The sequence below is a fragment of the Engystomops pustulosus genome, chromosome 1 (genome assembly GCF_040894005.1).
Source record: "Engystomops pustulosus chromosome 1, aEngPut4.maternal, whole genome shotgun sequence".
Classification (NCBI taxonomy): Eukaryota; Metazoa; Chordata; class Amphibia; order Anura; family Leptodactylidae; genus Engystomops; species Engystomops pustulosus.
This window is the reverse complement of record NC_092411.1, coordinates 180,941,226-180,963,365: the sequence shown is the minus strand read 5'-3', so window position 1 is coordinate 180,963,365 and position 22,140 is coordinate 180,941,226. Positions and strand designations below refer to the sequence as shown.

At 40.2% G+C, this 22,140-nt stretch overlaps 1 protein-coding gene across 1 annotated transcript in view; it reads left to right on the top strand.

The window, feature by feature from the left end:
* The window catches only part of PSD3 (pleckstrin and Sec7 domain containing 3), a 350,748-nt gene that overhangs the window by 409 nt on the left and 328,199 nt on the right, over positions 1-22,140 (top strand). The gene's annotated exons all lie outside the window — the stretch shown is intronic.

The following is a 22,140-nucleotide window of genomic DNA, read 5'->3' as shown; positions in this document are numbered from 1 at the left end:
AATTCTGGGGGACCCTAAGGTAATGTGATGTTGTAGCTGCAGCTTTCTTTTTATAGGGTTTAAAAAAGTACCACTGTATTGAGTCAAGTGTTGCTTTTTCAGTTACTATAGAAAGCATACTACTACTTTTACTAATAGTACTAAATTTAAAAGCAGGTATTACTACATTTAAAAACACTGAGTATATTTATAAGCCATCTCATATTTCATAGGCTACAACTAATAAATAATATTAAGGGAATGTCTTTATTTGACTTTCAGGTACCAAGTATTTGGATTTTCACTTTCTGTATAAAATTTCAATATTGAAATCATAATTTATGGATTTAGTTATTATTATTAAAGATAAAATTTTATATTTTTAGAATGTTCAATATATGTAATAGTGTTTATGCTACACAAATACTATATACGTCTTGGTCATCATGCATTTCATAAGTATAAGCAGATTAATTAATTAATTAAAATTTCTGCAGTAGCCATGTAATTATGCAGTGTAATTATGTATACATTGCATTATTCCTTCAATGGAACTTTATGATGATTTGGGAGCTTGCACATTCTGTGTCTGTTATTTTTTATTATTTTATTCAGTCCAAATTCACAAGAATATTGCTATTTATTCAGTTGCATGTTGTGTCAGTTGATATTGGAGCTGTAATGCTGTAATGTGTAGCACGAGGTCTAAACCTTTAGGGCAATTGCACTGCATGAACTCAGTTCTAATTTGATGATAATATTTGATTGCTTTGCTAGGTGACTAATTATTACTATATTCAAGTTTCATTTATCCTAATGTTTCCATTGCAGTCATTGTTGTATATTGATAAATTGCCCTACACAGATGCTTAAAGGACATCTACCATCAGATTTACTTGTGGTAGATTGTCACCGCTAGTATGCTTGTTACCTTAGGGCAGTAGTTCTCAGCCTTTCTAATGCTGTGACCCCGCAATACAGTTCCTCATCTTGCAGTGTCCACAAACCATGTTCAAGAATATACTACTATAATACTGCCCCCTATGTACAAGAATATAACTACTATAACACTGCCCCCTATGTACAGGAATATAACTACTAACAGCTGCTCCCATTTCTAGTCCCTCCCCCTGCCTCCAGTTCTAGTGCCCCTCTCCTGCCTCCAGTTCTAGTGCCCCTCTCCTGCCTCCAGTTCTAGTGCCCCTCTCCCGCCCCAAGTTCTATTTCCCGCTCCTGCCCCCAGTTCTAGTTCCCCCCTCCTGCCCCCAGTTCTAATCCTCCCTCTGGACCCCAGTTCTATTCCCCCTCCTGCCCCCAGTACTAGTTCTCCCCTCCTGCCCCCAGTTCTAGTTCACCCCTCCTGCCCCCAGCTGCTCCCAGTTCTAGTCCCTCCCCCCTGCCCCCAGTTCTAGTGCCCCTCTCCTGCCCCGAGTTCTATTTCCCCCCTTCTGCCCCCAGTTCTAGTTCCCCCCTCCTGCCCCCAGTTCTAATCCTCCCTCTGGACCCCAGTTCTATTCCCCCCTCCTGCCCGCAGTACTAGTTCACCCCTCCTGCCCCCAGTGCTAGTGCCCCCAACTGCTCCCACTTCTAGTCCCTCCCCCCTGCCCCCAGTTCTAGTGCCCCTCTCTTGCCCCAAGTTCTATTGCCCCCCTCCTGCCCCCAGTTCTAGTGTCCCCTCTCCTGCTCCCAGTTCTAGTTTCTCCTCACTATGAGCAGAGCAGCCATGTTCTGAGGAAGGCTGTATAGAGGAGAAACCAGAGGGTCATGTGATGACATCATCACAGGTCCTTCAGTTTCTCCACTGTACAGCAGCCGACAATTCTTCAAGGAGTGTGTGTTTACTGCACATGTATTATTCTGTTTTTGCCGCAAATCGCAGCAAAAACTGCATAGAATCACAACCTCAGTGTTTTGGTTGTTCGGCCCCAGCCGGGGTTGCACCTCTATTATTATTCTTTATGGAGAAATCGACTGGGTAAAAATATGAGGCCTCTCCATACACAATGAGAGTTTACTTCATATTGCGTGTTTGCTGGGATCAACAGACAACCTAGGGATAAAGTGCCCTAGGGGGTCTGAAAAAATAGTACATTTTTTTTAAATAAATAAAAAACCTAAAACTTCAAATTGCCTCTTTCTCTAAAACTGATATAATATAAACAGTAAAAATCATGTTAGGTATCATTGCGTCCCAAAGTGTCCCCTCTTAATGAAAATATAATGATGGTTATTCAGTGCAATTGACCCTTAAACAGAAAATCAAAATGATAGTATTGAAAACATCATCTCATCTTGCAAAAAATTAAACCACACAGCTCGGTACACTGAAATATGAAAAAGTTATTAGTGCCAGGAGATGGCAAAATGAATAATTTATTTTTGTTCAGGGGGTTATAATTTTTGGAAATGTATGAAAACATTATAAAACCAATTGAGTTTGGTATCAACGTGATTGCACCAATCTAAAGAATAAAGTAGACATGTCATTTGGGGTGCACAGTAAAAGCTGTAAAATCCAAGCACACATGAAATGGTGCAAATGTAATTTTCTCGCCTTTTTAACTGCATTTGGAATTTTTTTCCTGCTTCGCAGTGCACAGCACGGAACATTAACCCCTTAAGGACGCAGGGTTTTTCGGCTCATTTCTCGCTCTCCAACTTCAAAAATCCATAACTTTTTCATTTTTACGTGTACAGACCTGTGTGAGGACTTATTTTGTGCGTAACAAATTTTACTTTCCCGTGATGTTATTTATTTTAACATGCCGTGTACTGCGAAGCTGAAAAAAAATTTCAAATGTGGAAAAATTGTGGGCTCAGTTTTTACGACTTTCACTCTTCGCTCCAAATAACATGCCTACTTTATTCTTTGGTTCGGTGCGATCGCGGTGATACCAAATTTATATAGGTTTTATTGTGTTTTAATACATTTTCAAAAATTAAACGAATGTGTACAAAAAAGAAAAAAAAAATTTGTCATCTTCTGACGCTAATAACTTTTTCATACTTTGGCGCACGGAGATGTGTGAGGGGTCTTTTTTTCCAAAATGAGGCGACGTTTTCATTGCTACCATTTTGAGGTCTGTGCGACATTTTGATCATTTTTTATTTCATTTTTTATGTTATGTAAAAAGGTGTAAAAGTCGCATTTCGAACATTTGGGCGCCATTTCCCGCCTTGGAGGTCACCGCCGCCCGTAACCGTTTTTATATTTTGATAGATCGGGCATTTTGGGACGCGGCGATACCTAATATGTTTGTGATTTTTACTGTTTATTATGTTTTATATCAGTTCTAGGGAAAGGGGGGTGATTTGAACTTTTAATATTTTATTAATTATTTTTTTTTTAACTTTTTTTTAAATTTATTTTTTCACTATTTTTTAGACCATCTAGGGTACATTAACCCTAGATGGTCAGATCGTTCCTACCATATACTGCAATACTTCTGTATTGCAATATATGGCATTTTTGCAGCACATTCATTACAATGAGCCACTGGCTCATTGTAGCGAATCTGCAGATGCCAGATAGTCTCGGGTCAAACGAAGACCCGAGGCTACCATGGCAACCGATCGCCGCCCCCCGATGACATTCGGGGGCGCAGCGATCGTAATAAAGATGGCGTCTTTTAAACCGTCTTTGCCGCCGGCGTTGAAAGGGTTAATAGCCGCGATCGGTGCAAGCACTGACCACGGTTATTAGCGGTGGGGGTTTGCAGCAATATGCAACAACCCCCACCACTGTATGAAGAGGACTCAGCCCGTGAGCCCTCTTCATACATCCCTTATACCTCTGCGCCGTAGAGCTACGGCGCAGAGCGTTAAGGGGTTAAATACCATCACTATGAATTGCAATTTATTATGCCGAAAACACAACATCATACAGCTCTTTATATGGAAAAATTTAAAAAATGATTGATTTTTGAAGGTGAGGAGTGACGCTTTGTGTTTCATACTATTATGGTAGAAAAGGTGTATGGTATTCATGAAAAAGGCATACAACCCTATAAGGCTGATGCCAATTGATAGTAAGGAAAAAAATCTGACTCAACCCAAAACATGGCAATCAGAATAACTCCCTGGATCAATGTCACATTAACATATTTGTTACCCATAAAAGGGGCATCCACGCCCCGTTTGTGCAAAGCATCAGCCATTATAACACCTCGTAGGAGAGAGTTCCATAGTCTCAGTGCTCTTAATATCTATGGTGATGATTGAACCGCCTCCCCTAAATTTTGTATTCTGTCATTGTATTCTAGTCCCCCAATTCCCGTAATATGTTTTGGTGCTCTCTTCTGTGCCCTTTTCAGTTGAATTATGTGCTCCTTATACACAAAATTTATAGTGGAGAAATTTTAAAAAATCTATCATTTAAACCCTCTGAGTTCACTAACCCCTTACCAAAATGCCATAACATTTTACATTTTCATTTCTTATAGCTTTATCAGGGCTTCTTTTCTGCAGGTCCATGTGAATATTTTAAAGGCACCATTTTGGGGTTTATTATCCATAAGACAAAATACTAAAGTTTGTAATCCAGCTCACCTCTTATGTTGCTCTTTGTTCATTGATTGAAGTGGTTGTGCTAGTGTAGCTCAGCTGGTCCGGCTCCGGAGATGTTAGTTTGCAGACAGAAACACAGGAGGGGCTCCGCCACTGGTTGGTAATTGTGAGGCTACAATTTCATATAAAATCCATCTTCTTTATTGAAAGTTGTTAAAAAGCATAAGTTCTAAAAAGAAATCCATCTAGATGGCAAAATGTACATGAAAAGGTGACACGTTTCGAGCGATATAGCTCTTAATCATACTTTATTTTCCATACCATTACAATTCTGGATTAATACATGGTTTGTACATTTTTTGACTAAAAAAGATTTAATTTACCACATTTGGTTTTATTATTTTGTCAGAGGGGTTCCCACTGCTGAGACCCTAACTACTTTAGTGGGACATTACATTTAAACCAAGCATCTTTCTTATCATAAGAGTCAAATAGAATCAATGTGCAACATAAACATTAGCAAGGCTTGGGGTTAGTGAACCCCTTGGACCACCGTAAACGATCACTTAAGCCGATACCTAGGACCAGAATCTAAGTGGCACGCGGTCTTCACCGGAGCCCGCCGCAAAGCAGGTTGGTCTTGTAGTGGCGTGGTACCACCAGGTCGTCCCACAGGCTGGATTTGTCTACGGTGGCAGCCAAGGTCTAGGTACAAAGTCGGCAGGCAATCTCGTGGTCAGGGACAGGCAGGAGGTCAAGACAGGCGGCAAAGATTCAGGGTCAGAGACGGAGAAGGAGGTCAGGGCCTGGCGGTGGAGGAGTATAACCAGGAACAGGTCCAGGGTCACAACAAGGTTTAAGTAGATTTCTGAGAAATGGCCTGTGCCAATTAACAGTGCGCTAGCTCTTTAAATTTCCTGAAGCCGACACACTAGCTTCCTCGTCTCCTATGGCGGAGGCCGCAGACTGGAATCAGGAGCTGGGAGAAGTGAGCAGCATGGGCGCCACGCCAGCGAGCACGGCAGGCACGGGTGAGCCTGTGACCCGCGATATGGGTTGCGGGTGCACCCGTGAATATTATTAACAAATGTTACAAGCATGCCGTAGTAAGATTACAAACATAACTGCATACAATGTAGGAGTTTAGTCTCTTGTGGGTAAAGTACAAGATGACAGGCATTATTGTTTCGATGTTACTATCTGACTATCCAGCACATACATGTATTTGTACTTGTCATAATAGGATACACTTATAAGCTCAGTCTCACACTAAGGAAACCTAATATTTGTGCCGTTCGTTTACCATGGGTGAAATATGTAATGAACGTAACAAATAAAAATATAAATATATTTATAAAGGTGCTACTGACATGAAACTCTCACCAGATGTCAGGAACTATCCATCCAATCCACACTTGCAACAAAATAAAGCTATAGATTAAATTACCTGTAATAATAAGACACAGGGAAAAATATTGAACATATTTGCTGAAATTTGTTCAATTCTTTTGTACAAAATCCTTTGTTCATAATGACAGCTATGAGACACCTCCTGTATGAAGGAACTAGTTCCTTGCATTGCTCACTTAAACCCATTCATCCACACACTCCTCGAATCCTGAAGGTCCCTGGACCTCTTCTATGAAAATTTGTTGCATGTTCATTATGTAATACACCTGCTGTATAAATTCAGACCTAAAGAGGACATTTTTCTCCTGCACCCCCAACACTTTGCATACTTTAAAATGCATTATTCCACAGTTTCTGGTACAGCTGGAATTATTTATGAAGCCTTCATCATAGTTGTACCGGTCATAAGAGTGTCCAAATATTACACGGATTCTATTAATTCATGTGGTGTAAAGTGTTGTTTAGTGTAAATTACAACATAAATCTGTCATTAACAGATTGATAAATCTACAAGTGCAAAACTGTGTAATAAATACACACAAAGCAATCCTCCCAATGGGGCCTGACCTTATGGTGTGGGGGCAACTGGATTCCCCTGGTACCTGCGTGGCTGGATTTATGCGCAGCCTAGTGATATACATGTCACAGTAGTGTGGTACTGGTAGACAGGCCTGTTGCACACATGGCAGGACCATCAGGGGATGCAAGACGAGGGGGAAGCCACAATAGGATGGAGGGTTCTTCCTGGTAGAAGGAAGAACCGTGATGTTAGTGGCCGCTAGGGAGCAGACATGGAGACAGGGTTATGAACACCAAACTCACTAGGGATCAGACATGGCATATCTTCGGCGCGCAGCTACGAGAAGCTGTGCACCCCCATCCACAAAGCCGGAGTTCTGTGTCACGAAAGGCCCTCGTGATCAGAGAAGACAAGCACTGAGCTGTATTTCTTCAGGTTTTATTCCAGTATATCAACAAGTTACATATCAGCCAAGTCCTATGGAAGAGCGACGCAGCTTGCTCTCCAGCCAGAGGTTCCCCAACCACTGCCTCTAACCAGTTTCAAACAATAGCCCTACACCCAACTCCACCCCCGCCTTCTCTGCTATCTGGTTATCACCTAGTAGTGGGTGGTGGGAATTTATTACCAAACAATATCCCCACGTCCAAATCCACCCCCACTGAAGCTGTGGGGTCACAAAGACTTCTGCAGTTAAGTAGAACATTCCAGAGAATAGAAATGGTTACATATGAATGATTATAAGATAATACACACATAACACACTACAAAACCCCATATAGTGACACATATCAAGCATACGTCACAGCCTACCGTGTTATTCTGCACATATGCAATAGCTCCGGCTTCGGAGCAGTGACCGGGCAGTCGCGAGCTTGCGGACAGGGGAGCGCAGCTCCTCATAGCTGCGCGCCGAAGATATGCCGGTAGGAGTATAAAAGAGTCTACTGGGGCATGGAGTAGCAGTGCCGTGTAGCCTCAGCTCTGGCTACTCCACGCCCTAGTAGCCTCTTTAGAAAATTAGTATGTTAGGGCAAAGAAAAGGTTGACACAAGTGAACTGAGTACCATATTGAGGATACATTAAGAATGAGACCTGATTAAAGGATTCCACTTGTGTGCTTCTCATTCTGGATAGGAGTAGTAGGAGAATTGCACCATATATCCCAAATGCTATAAAACTTTTTAAAACATTTTCAGTGCTTAAAGGTAATCCTTCATCAGGAACAAGGATTGTAATCCAAACACACCTACATACTGGTTTGTGCAGCCTGAATCTGCTCTACTTTTAGCTTCTCACAACCTTGTTTTTACAAAAGAAAAAGGCTTTAAAAATTATGCAAATGCACCTTAAAGGAAACCTACCACTTGTAGTGGCAGGTTTCCGATGGAAATACCGGGCACCAGCTCAGGGTGAGCTGGTGCCGGAGCTTATTTTAGTTAGTGTTTTAAACCGCGGTATCGCGGTTTAAAACACTTTTTAAACTTTATAGCCGGCGCAGGCAGGTACGCGCTCGGCGCTTACCGTGCGCGCGGCTACATAGGAAGTGAATGAGAGCCGCGTGCACGGTAAGCGCCGAGCGCGTACCTGCCTGCGCCGGCTACAACGTTTAAAAAGTGTTTTAAACCGCGATACCGCGGTTTAAAACACTAACTAAAATAAGCTCCGGCACCAGCTCACCCTGAGCTGGTGCCCGGTATTTCCATCGGAAACCTGCCACTACAAGTGGTAGGTTTCCTTTAAGGGCTTCTGACTCAATTAACTACCTCACAGATTCACGGGCACTTAGAATTTTCCTTCTAGTCCCCAAGGTTGCGAAGTTATTAGTCCCGAGATATGACCATAATAATGTGTTTGTTATATACTTGCATGCAATGTAAACGAGACATCAACACATATACTACATAATCGTAAATGTGTTGCAAACAAGAAAAAAACAAATGGCATGTAGGTGTAAAGCAAAAGCATGGTGCAAATGCCGCATAACCATGATGCAAATGCTGTGTAAGAATAACCATCATGCAAACGCTGCATAAGTGTAACGCTAATGCAGCGTAACTCGAATGACTTGTAAGCGTAACCGTGACGCAAACGCTATGTAAGTGGAATCGTGACATAAAAACAGTGTGAGTGAAAACGTGACACAAACACAGCATAAGTGTAACACAAAAGTACGTAAGCCTAACAAAAACGCCACATAACCATGAGGCAAATGCTGCTTAAGCGTAACCGTGACGCAAACACCATGTAAGCATAACACAAACTCTACACAAGTGTAAACGTGACACAATTGCTGTGTTTGTGTAAATGTGATGCAAACACCATGATCATGTAAACACGAGACAAACACCACGTATACGCTATACAAATGCCATGTAAGGGTAAACGCAGCGCAGAAGGTACCTAAGCATAAACTTGCCGCAAACACTACATAAGCGTAAACACAACACAAACTACATTCAAGTGTAAACAGGATGCAAATGCCACGTAAGTGGAAACACAACACAAACACCACATATGCCATGTAAACATCAATGCAGTGCAAACGCCATATTAGTGTCAATGTGACGCAAACGTGACAAAAGCAAACACCACATAAGCATAAATTTTAATTCAAATGGCACATAAACACTATGTAAACGCCATGTAAAACAAAAATGCTACACAAATGCGATGCCCTCGCTATGCAAACACAAAGAAAATGCAAACACCATAAAAACCTAAGCGTAAACACAATGCAAACACCATGTAAATGCAACTGCCAGCAAAACGCCACACACGTGCCTTGTCAACTAAAATGCTGCATACCCACAAATGTAAGGAAATAATAAATGCAATGTTAGCGCAACCACCATGTAAATGTCATGCTTGCATAAATGTAATGCAGACACTTTTACATTACGTTTTATGTTTGCTTTTCTATTGCGTTTGTGGTAACATCGCATTTGCTTTCACAACTCATTTGTGATGTAAACGGAATGTCGACGCATTGTGAACACAATTTAGAAACATTGGGGCATGTTTATCAGGACTGACGTGGCACAGAGGCCCTAAAATAATTGCAAATGCTAGCCTATGTGCTCCAATCTGCCACCTTCACGCCAGAGAGCCGGGAGCGGGTCGGCATGGGTCGTTACTGTCCGCGCACCGGCGCACTCGCTGCCCCCGGCGATGTTTCAGTAGAGTAAACGCAGCACAGCCTCCTTCTTCCGTCTCTTGATGTATCCGGCTGCAAATATGCAGCTCCGGGGCTATAAACACAATGGGGCTCATTTACTAAGGGTTTGCACAAACGTCAGATATTCCAACGGTTTCCGCTTTGCGCCACATTTAAAAGGGAATTGTGTCACACGCGTTCGGATTTTGGTGCAATGCACCAGCTTTCATCCGTCGGACCATCCAACGGATTTGGACAAACCGCGTGATTTAACTTAACCCCTTATCACCGACACTAGTTTTCAGCTCAATGACCAGACTCGATTTTTCAAATCTGACATGTCTCACGATAATTGGTTATAACTTCGGAACGCTTTAACATATCCCGGTGATTTTGAGAATGTTTTCTCGTGATACATTGTACTTCATGTTAGTTATAAAATTTAAGTGATAAGTTTTGCGATTCGTTCTGAAAAAAAGTGAAAATTTGGCAAAAGTTTGTAAAAATTCTTCATTTTCCAAGTTTGAAATGTTCTGCTTTCCAGACAGGAAGTAAAACTACCCAAAAAGCTTGATAAATGACATTTACGGAATGTCTGCTTTATGTTGGGATGATATTTTATGCTTCCGGTCATTTTTCTAGGATGTTATGAAGTGCAGAACTTTAGGTGCGATTTTTCTCATTTTCATGAAAATTGCCAAAACTAATTTTGAGGGAAAACTCAGCTTCCAAGTGACTTTGTAAGGCCTAAATAATAGTAAAACCCCATAAATGACCCCACTATAGAAACTTCACCCCTCAACGTATGTAAAACAACTTCTATTAAGTCCATTAACCCTTTAAGTGTTTCACATGGGTTAAAACAATATGGACCTGCGATTTAGAAACTATGGAATTTTTTTGGAAAATACATTCATTTAGGCCAAACTGACAGTTTCAGAATAAATTAAATGATGAAACGCACTGCAACATTTGATGCCCAATTCCTCCCGAGTGTACTGATACCACATATGTGGCGGTAAACTTCTGTACAGGTGCACGGCCGAGTATAGAATGAATGGCGCCATTCACTGCAGATTTGTATTGTCACATTGTACTACCTATACATTTTTATTTTTTTTGGTAATGCAAACATATGAGGGCTTATTTTTTACGGAATGAGATACAATGTATAGATAATTCATTTAGGGGGCCCATAGCTTATTCATGAGATTTTATTAACTATTTCAAGGGGGACACAAATAAAATCATCAATTTTTATTTTGGATTTTTAGCATTTTTTTTCCCCCCGCTCACCGTAATGTAAAAATAATATTTTATCTTTATTCTCTGGTTCACTACGATTGCGGTGATACCTCATTTATATAGTTTTTCTTATCTTTGCTCAATTTTCCTGAGTAAAACCAACATTGGAGAATATCGCATTGTTTTTACTATTGACAACTTTTTAGGGCCATAACTTCTGTATTTTTATGTTGTCAGACCTGGTTGAGGGCTTATTTTTTGCGAAAAGAGTTGTCCTTTTCAGTCGTATCATATTAGGGAACGTAGCTTTTTTTGATCACTTTTTAGAACATTTTTTGTGATGGTGTTTGATGAAAAATTGTATATTACGGAAAGTTTTTCGTAGTTTTTTTTTTCATCGTTCACCAAGCGGGTTCAATAATGATTTAGATTTATTGTACAGATTAATACGGACGCGGTGATACCAAATATGTAAATTTTTCGTGTGTTTTGGGGTTTTATATACTGTATTTGCATTATATGTGTAACTGGGGAGATTATGGGACTTTATTTTATTTATTTAATTATTATTATAAAATGATTTAATCTTTTTTTTTTAACTCTCACATATTTTCCACCTTTTGGCTTGAAGAAGCGATCATCTGATCACTTATTCAAGCCTCTACACTGCAATACACTTGTATTGCAGTGTATAGTGTAAGTAACTGAGCATGCCGCGCATGCTCAGTTACTTACAGCCGGGTCCTGCCAGGAAGGCAGAACCTGGCGGGGAGAGAAGCTGGAAGCCCCGGGTCCCGACGAGTGGGCAGCGGCAGATGGGATCGGATCCCCCGGTAAGCACACCGGGGGGTCCGATCCACGGGGGACACACTTGCACGCCACGGTCATGCTTGACCGCGGCGTGTAAGGGGTTAAACACCCGGGATCAGAGTTTTTCCGATCCCGGGTGTTAGTGCCGGTTCTGGGCTGTGATATCACAGCCCGACACCGGCACTATACTGACCCGATGTCCCGAAATCTTCTTCTGACGCGGCGCCGTAGAAAGGCGTCGCGTCAGAAGAAGTACCCTTAATGACCGACGTAGATAGGGCAGTCATTAAGGGGTTAAAATTGTGTCGCAAGCCATGCACCTACATACACCGGGAAGAAGATGGGGAACTCCGGCGGACCTGAGCGGGGAAGCGACACATGCAGGATATCAGGTGTGAATTGGGGATCGCGACATTGACGGGTAAGTCAATGTGCCCCAATGTCAACAGAATATTAGCAGAATGTGTGTGATGTATGTGACAGCCTTTAGATGAACATAAAATAAAAATCACAGCTCAATATTCATAAAAGCTTCTCTGACATTGCGTGCCACTGATTGGGCAGTATAAGAGAAGATTAGCATAACACACACCTCCAGCCCCAACTTCTCCTCTCTGACCAAACACAGATTACAATGGCCAGAAACTGGGAATGATATCTCTACAACCGCGGGGTCCTAAAGGAAAATTCTAAGTGCCCATGAATCTGTGTAACAGCCCCTACAGGATGGTATGAAAATCTCCTCATGTGTGAGGTGGTGAAAGGTCTTCTTTAAACATAGCCGTCATACCAGTAAGCCAATAATTGACAATATTTAATTTTTAACTTCTCATCATTGCCATGAAATGGTAGGAAAAAGGTGTTTGGTAAGTTATTTCTTAAAACAATGAATAGATTTTGTTATGGCAACGAGACATGTCATTCCCAGATTAGGAAAGTCGACTACTCCCCCCTCCAGGGTCATATGGTCTGCAGAGATGGCGTACATTCTTAGGATGGAGGAGATAGTAGTGCTAGATGATTTCCAGCCTGATGCAGTGTACCAATTCCCTCTGCGATGGCTACCGTGGGTCTCGTTGAGAGTCCCCACAGTTTGATCTTTGGAGTAGAGGTCTGTAACCTGCATCTTTTCGATGCCTGCTGCTCCCCCCCCCCCCACACACACACTTTTTCTGTCCCCCCCAGTCTGTGAATGTTGTCTTGTGTGTCGGTATGGCTGTGTGTGTTGGTGTATGATGTCTCTGTTTGGGTTCTTATTTAGTTTAGGTTGTCCTGTATGGGTTTGTACATACTTCAAAGGAAGGCGGGATGAAGGATTATATCTTGTTATTTATACCGCTTTATGATTTTTTCCTCATAAACTTCATTTGCACCAGAGTTACATGTGATTTGAACTATTGTTGCTCCTGTTTCTGCAATATTCATTCAATGTATGTGTCTCATGGTGATTACAGTACATATACCCGAAGTTAATATTTTGTTCTTTATTGAACCTAAAACAAGGAATGATACTTACAGGTCAAGTAGAGAGTGTTATTTAGGTTGGCATTCATGTTAGGCAGTGTTGTCTTTGAAACTGTTTAAAAAACTCTGTTCTCAACAAAAATCCTTATTCCTTGAACTTTCCTGGTAAAGGGAATAGGCAGAATGCAATTGTATACTCTTATTATGAACATTACTTTCAGAGAATGTGAAATATAGTCTGAAGCTTATAGGAAACTCCATAAAAGGTTTCCCTCTATAACAGTGGTGGCGAACCTAAGACACGGGTGCCAGAGGTGGCACTCAGAGCCCTCTCTGTGGGCACCCAGGTCCTCAGCATAGAGTTCATAAGACAGAACCCATGGCCTCCTCTTGCAGTCCCAGGCCACACAGGACAGATCTGGATTATAATTTGAGCTACTTCCATGGGCCCTACATTGTTCCTGTACAGGGGACCCTGGAGGAACGCTACAATAATAATCTGAATTTCTCCTCTTTCTACTGTACTAATGTCCTCAGGATGCAAATACGATTGGAAGCCTTGACAAAGCAGTAAGCAATAAGTTAATACTTAAATTGCCATGTTGGCACTTTTAAATAAATAAGTGGGGTTTTGTTGTCGTTTGGGCATTCGCTCTCTAAAAGGTTCACCATCAGTGCTCTATAAGAACATAGGGTTGTGGAAACTAAATCACTTTGCTATCCTTAGTTTCAACCATAATGATACTCTATTCCAGATCACAGGTATAAAAGCCCTCTGTTTTCTTTAACCCCTTCACGCTCCGACGCAGAGGTGCTGGGGGTATATGAAGAGAGCTCACGGGCTGAGCCCTCTTCATACAGAGGTGGGGTTTGCTGCATATTGCAGCAAACACCCACCGCTAATACCTGCAGTTGATTCTAGCACCGATCGCTGGTATTAAGCCTTCCGATGCCGCTGGTGGCATTTAAAAGACGACGGCACATATGCACCACCAGCTTGGTTCCAAGCGTCGCTCCCCTGAACGTCATTGGGGGATGACAAGGCTGTCCAGTTTCTGCAGATTAATTACAATGAACCAATAAAAAGTTATGGATTTTTGAAGTTTGAGAGCGAAAAACCCTCCGTTCTTAAGGGGTTAAAGAGCAGAAGATCCATAAATATTAAAGAAAATCTACCACCAGGATGAAATATTGTACAGCAAGCACACTTACATGGGTGTACTTCTGCTCATCATTTAGCTTTTTATGCTCTTGTTTTTACAATGTTTAACAATTATGCAAATGAGCCTGAAGGGATCTTGAGCTTGGGGCCCCTAATATTAATTTGCATATATGTTAAAGCCTTTTCTCATAAAAATGAGGTGCATTTGGTTTACAATCCTTGATCCTGGTGGTAGATTTCTTTTAACTATATGTAAAGAGCAGGTTGATGGATATGTTGGCAGTTAGAAATATTGTAGCCAGGCTGTCAGAGGTTACGTCATACTTTGTGTATGATCATAAATAGGAGCTACCACACACGGCTAATAAACCTGCCCGCACATGCTTCTCTGGGTTCTCAAATAGCTTGTGACTTGTCCACATGATTTTGCCAGAAAAACCTCACCACTATTAACATTATTTTTAATAGCTGAATGGTTCGCGGTTATAACTATGGAAATATTGGCTAGATCATGAAGCTCTATTCATGGACAACTCTTTAGAATAAACTACCAGTTGTCTGTGTTTACAGTGTTGTTGCCTTAAGGAGGGAGTTTATGCATTTTTTCCGCAATGAGCAGATGTTGACCAGTCATCGAATCAAGCTTAAACTGGATTTAGCCGTTTCCACTGAAAGGAACATGCTTAAAGTAAATTGTTTAATAGATTACTGAGTCTAGTAATGTGACATGTTTGTAAAACACTGTGAAGTACCAGATAATAAATATAACATTTCTAGATTTATGCGATTTTAAAAAGCGCAATAAATATATATAGCGAAAGAAATAAAGTAACTTTGTGATGTATTTTTGTGCAGATACAAAAACTATTTATTTGTTCATTTCCCAATTATCATTTAGCTATGTAGAAATGTTTTTTCACATCATTCACTTGAACCGTTACAGTAATGAGACCTATGAGTGTATGGGTGGTTCACAGCTGTAATATGCCATCCACAGACATCTTTAGGCCCCTGGTGTACTTGTATGTATGTGCAGTGATTTGGCCATAATGCATCCTGTACATGAGCATAGGTGGCACATAGTGATCAAACACAGCTTTAATCAGATTGAATATTATAAAAAGAGCCATTTGGTTGAAACAGAGAGTAGCCGGATACAGACCAGCAGCTCCTGGTCTGCCCCCTGTTGTAACATATAGCATCACATCTGCTCAAAGACCAGCTACTCTCTACCCAAAACGGCAATTGTATCCATGCAGTAGGTATTGTATGTATGTATACAAGTCTTTTCTGTCAATTTTCAAATAAAACTGAAAAATAAAAATAGTGGTTTGCTGTGATGGTCATATTACTGCATTCTAATTTAGAAGCAATGTATTGCTTAAAAACACAATATGTATTGCTTAGAAACACAAAAATAAGTCAACAGCAAGAAATGTGTCAAAATAAAAAAGTACAGTTAGCAACTGTGACAAAACCCCACTCTCGAGTTACGTCATGGGGTGCACCTATGCTAAAGAGCCCACATACACAAGATGGAACCTTTACACTAAATTCTACTTCCTTAGCCTTGGCACTTTCTTCACTGCCACCATGTATACTTCTCACATTAAATTATAAAAGATGGCAAATAGGCTCCTGTCAACAGAGAGCCCTCAATAGTATGGAAACCGGGTTTATAGAATACAGAATTAGCTTCGTTCTTAGTTCTTTAAGGCAGAGACTTATTAAGTTTTAAGGGTTTCTGCCAAGTCAAATACAAATGCTAATATAATGGAAACATATATAGTCGAAGTAACAGCAACTAGTAGCCAAGTAGTTTTAGTTTACAGGAGCTTATAGCTTTCTCTGGAGTAAGAAATCATGATTTACTTCCTGATTGACATGTCTAGGATTGATGGATCTCAGAAACATTTCCTGCTTAGAGATCAAAATTAGAGAAAAATGTATGATCATTTGATTTTTTCATAAATAATGTAATATCCATTGATCAACAATTGATGGATTTATTTTTGTAAGAGGTACTCCATGCTACAAGAATAGTGTTTTACAAAATTACCAAAGTATATCAACATAAAACCTTTATTTTGCAAAAAACATAATGATCATAATTAGAGAACAGCAATGACTGTAGCACAGAAAAAAAGATTATAATTAAAAGGCTACAACATTCTCCAATCAGGAATTGTACAGGCCTTTGCTGTGTATGATTTCAGCACATCTGTAGCCACAGGACATCACTAGTCTCTCTTACTGCTCTGGTGTGATTTTGGTCCATTCTTCTTCCAGTCTCTTCCACAGTTCTGTGACTGTTGACTGTTTCATGGCCATTATTTTGTCACCAAAGATTTTCCAGAGGTTTTTAATTGGGTTTAGATTAGGACTTTTGCATTCAGTCTGACAGGGAGCTGTATAAGAGGCTGCTGAAAACATTATTAGTATTTATTTACAAAGCACTGTTAATTCCATGGTGCTTTACAATCAATAAGGGGTTCACATACATTACATTAGGACAAGAACAAACACAATACTACAGTGATCAAGTGGAAGGAGGATCCTGCCCATGAGGTCTCTCAATGTATGTTGGAGGGTAAATAAAGGTGAGGGAGCAGAGAAGAGCAGTTATTGTGTATTGTAGGTGATCCTCAACAGATGGGTTTTCAGATTACGTTTTAAGGATTGGAAGGTTGAGGACAGTTTGACACATTTTGGTAGACAGTTCCAGAGAATGGGAGATGCGTGACAGAAATCCTGGATAAGTTTGTGAGAAGAATGGATGGTAATAGAGTGAAGCTGAAGGTCCTGTGAGGAACGGAGATTACATGTGGGACGGTATTGGCTGATTAGTTCAGAGATGTATGGAGGTTGTGGGTGGCTTTGTAAGTCATGGTTAGGATTTTAAATTGAATTTGCTGAATGAGTAACCAGTGGAGAGACTAGCAAAGAGGAAAGGCAGAGGAGAAACCACAAGTATTAGCCAGGCAGCAGAGTTAAGGATGGATTGGAGGGGCGTTAGAGAGTTAGTTGGGAGACCACAGGAATGGATGTTGCAGCAATTTTGTAAACTCTGGATGGAGGAAGGGTCTGATATGAGAGATGTTCTTGAGATGAAGGTGGCAGGTTGTAGTAAGAACCTGTATGTGAGTCTTAAAAGATAAGGCAGAGTCAAAGATGACTCCAAGGCAGAAGACTTTAGGGACCGGGGAGAGTGTGGAGCCATTGATTGTGACAGTTAAGTTTGGTGGGAGGGATGTGTTAGGTGGAGGAATGATTAAGAGTTCCATTTTATCCATGTTTAGTTTTGGAAAACAGGAATAGGAGCATATGGATGTTAGACGCTCTGGAATTCTGGCTAGAAGAGAGGTGATATCTGGGCTAGAAATATAGATCTGTGTGTCATCTGCATAACAGTGGTATTGAAAGGCATCAAACTTAATGAGCTGTCCAAGGCCAGAAGTTTAGATGGAGAAAAGTAGGGGTCCTCTTAACAGAACCTTGATGAGATGCCAACAGAGAGGGGATAAGGTAAAGACGTGGTATGAGACTGATAGATACTGAAAGTCTGGTTGGAGAGGTATGAGGAGATCTGGGACACGGATAAGTGACTCATGCCAAGAGAACATAGTGCATGCAACAGGAGAGAATGGTGCATAGTGTCAAAGGCAGAAGACAGATCAAGGAGGAAAGCAGAGTACTGGTGTTTTGCCTTGGCAGACAGTTGTTCTTTTGTCATTCCCCTAACCATTACACTTTCTTCACCACCTTTCACTGACTTCTTTATAAACCTTGGGTCCAGTCTTTCCCCAGTTTGCTGAGGAACATAGTGTTTCCTTAGACCCAAATAAATTAAACTTGCTTTCATCACTAACTGTGGCCACTTCTCTGTCCAAATAACAGCAAAGGAGTTTAGGCTTTTAATTATTTCTGCTAATGAGAGGTTTGGTCATTGCAGAGTGGGTTTTTGATCCAAATGCTCTTAAATGTTATAGCACTGTATGACGAGAGCTGGTGAGCTATTCCACCTGCAGTGTTGAAACGTTTACTCATGGAGATTCTACGCATTATCCTGTCTTCTCTTATTTTTGTCTTTTGAGGGCCACCAGCTTTCTTGGGGGAATAGAATGAGTTTGTGATGTTGTAACGATGCTAAATTCTAGAAATCACAGACATGGAACGGCCAACTTCTCTTGCTATGGCTGATAGGGTTACCACTTTTGGACACCATTTTTGAAAAGTCAGTGAAAATTGGAAAGTTAGGCTGCCAAATAAATAGGGTTTGTCAGATGATTGAGGAAATTAGCACCAGGTGCTTATAACTTCCATGTATCTGAAAGTGTATTCATCAGTGATATTTTTCATTTATCTTATTTACATTTTGCTGTAGAATATATACAATTCATGCAATAAGCTTAAAATACTTAAATTTTACTCATATTAGGATATATTCACATAGGATTTTGACATTTAGGAAAATGTGTTTTGTTTCTTCAATTTTGATCTCCAGTATATGTTTTGCCGTACTAGGGTTTATCAATGAGAGGAAACAATGATAAAGGTGATCTTCCACAGTTTTGGCTGTGCACAAATAATATAGAAAAAAAAATTACATGGTTGTGTGTCTCTGTGGCTCTCCAAAAAATGAAAGAATAGGGACCATGCATTAAAATAGTAATTTTGAAACATATGGACAAATATGATAATCTGATGTACACATTCTTTATGCAAAATACTTCATAATATTTCCTAGAGAGATGACATTTGGCATATATTCTCATTTTCAGTTTAGGATGGGGGGCAGGACAAAGCTCAAAAAAATCTAAAAGCTTCACCAACTATATAGTCAAAGTGAAGGAAACATATAAGGTCAAACACAAAAAATCAGTAGCCAAGAATGAATAATATTTTAACTTGCCACTAGATGGTGCTGTATATCACTTACAAAATAAGTTTGGGATGTAAAACTGATACATGTTTCCCATAAAGTACTGTAGTATTTTTAGACATTAATGGCTGTAGCAGTTTTGCCTGGGTGACTAAAGTCATTTTCCAATTTATTACTAAGTTGTTTTCCCATAGCAAACAATATTTTTATGTGGTTGTTAGGACAAATACGCTTGAATAGACCTAGTCTAAAATGTAGAAGTAAGAATATATTGCATGCAGTAATTTTTAGTTCTACTACTCTAAGTTGGTAAATTTATGGTTATGTTAAATAATTGTTAAAAGACAAAAAAAATTATAAAGGCTTTATATTAAATATGTGCGAAAATGAAATAAGATAAGAACATTCTTTATTGCCTAACAATAAAGGGGTATTACAATTTGGGCATTTACATTTAATTGAATTCATTTGCCATATGTAAACATTTCTTCAAATGGATGTCAATAAAAAAAATCTTCCCGTGTGAAGATAATTTCTCATAAATGTAGTCATTCTGTCCCTTAGAAACGAGATAGCTTCCCCGGATACGACCACCTCACATTTAGGCAGCGGTGGCCAGACATGCGCTATTGAGCCCTGCCTGACCACCTGGATTCACCAATCATTACCACAGGATGTTTTTTCATTTCCATTTTTCACTCCCCACCTTCAAAAATCTATAACTTTTTTATTTTTACACAGTGATGGTATTGAATATTCCATGCCATGTACTGGGAAGCGGGAAAAAAATGCAGTGAAAATGGTGAAAAACGCATTTGCGCCATTTTCTTGTGGGCTTGGATTTTACGGCTTTCACTTAGCACCCCAAATGACATGTCTACTTTTTTCTTTGGGTTGGTACGATTACGGGGATACCAAATTTGTGTAGGTTTTATAATGTTTTCATACATTTACAAAAATTAAAACCTCCTGTACAAAATTTTTTTTTTAATTTTGCCATCATCTGGCACTAATAACTTTTTTTATAATTTGTTGTACGGAGCTGTGGGTGGTGTCATTTTTTGCGACATTTGATAATATTTTCATTTATCATTTTTAGGACTGTACAACCTTTTGATCACTTTTTATAGATTTTTTTTATATTTTTCAAAATGGCAAAAAAGTGCCATTTCCAACTTTGGGCTCTATTTTCCGTTATGGGGTTAAAACCGTTACTATATTTTGATCGGGCATTTTCTGACGCGTCGATACCTAATGTGTTTATGATTTTTACTGTTTATTTATATTTATGCCAGTTATAGGGAAAGGGGGGTGATTTGAATTTTTAGGTTTTTTTATTATACATTTTTTTTAAAAAACTTTTTTTTATTTTTACTATTTTTCAGACTCCCTAGGGTACTTTAACCCTAGGTTGTCTGATCGATCCTATCATATACTGCCATACTACAGTATGTGGGGATTTTCCTCCTCATTCATTACAAGCAGCATATTTTAATGAAGGAGTTAAAACGAAATAGCCTCGGGTCTTTGGAAGACCCAAGGCTACCATGGAGACGGATCGCCACGCCCTCTTTTTGAGGCTGCAGGCAGCTTTGCCGGCAGCGATCGCTGTGATAACACCCGCGATTGGTGCAGCAAAGACTTACCGGCTATGAAGAGGGCTCAGCCCGTGAGCCCTCTCCATGCAGCGGGACCCGACCGTCGTGAACCAGTTAAATAACATCCAATTGAAGAAATGTTTACATATGGCAAATTAATTCAATTAAATTTAAATGCCAAGATGGGAATACTCCTTTAAATACCCAATTTCCTGGTTGTTATTATAAATTGGGCATTTTTAATAACATCTGGATTAACCAACCTACTTCACTTCACTAAAAGTATGTTCACATTACAGTTATCTTTTCCATTGTTGCAATGTTGGAATCATTCAGCAGATCAGAAATGTGCAAATAAAGCTTTCCTTATTAGGGTTGCAAATAGACTTTCACCTTATATAGACTCTTCATTGATCATTAAGGGCAAAATCACATTGGCATACTTTTTTTTCTCTGAACCACTCTGGCTACTACTGATCCATTCGTTTCAATGGGCTTCTTCACACGTCATTTTTTTCCACTGATCAGTAATCAATTTAGAACCCTACGTGAAATGGCTTAAGTGAAAAACCACTGATGTGAAAAAATATGCCAATATGAATAGACCCTAAGGCTACATACACTCAACAGTTGGGGGACGTATAAACGTCCGCAAGCTTGTGGCTGTATATAAGTCCCCCACAGTCAGCCAATGGGCATACGGAGCAGTACGGTGCAGCAAACGTGCAGAACAGTACCATTCCATACACGGGGAAAAGATAGGACGTATCCTATCTTTCCCCGTATTACATCGCCGTGCACCGTGTATGGCTATGGAGAGGGGAGGGGGCGAGCAGCACTCACCCCCTCCTCCTTGCCAGTGCACCGACGTGCTACAGCACAGCGGGCTCACATTTGTGTGAGTGTAGCCTAAGTGTACTTATTATTTCAGCAAAATTTGAATAAATCAACCCCCTAGTTCCCTGGGTGTTATTACGAAAATGCTTTATTTGAACAAAAGACCCCGTTCTAATTGTGGGCCCAGCCAAAAATAATTATTCTGCTAATTCTGGTATACGTTCATGATTGGTCCATTTTGGCTCCAGGGCCTCAAGTACCTCATGATGTTAATAAAGCATATCACTGGTATCTTAAAAAACTACTTTCAGCTTCCAACAGATATCTAGATACCTGCATACCCCTGTGTGCAACGATCTGGCCCAACCTATTGGAGCACATTTACTAAGTGTTGCGCAGTGCACGTTCTTCATTGCTAAAATGGCTTGCACAGATACAGTATTTAAAGTGTCTGCGCTGATATTGTGAATCGCCACACGCAGCATTATACACGGAAATAGCACTTTTAGTGAACTCGAGTGACCTTATAAATAAATGTGCCCCATTATATGCATTGTGTGTTTTGCTTTC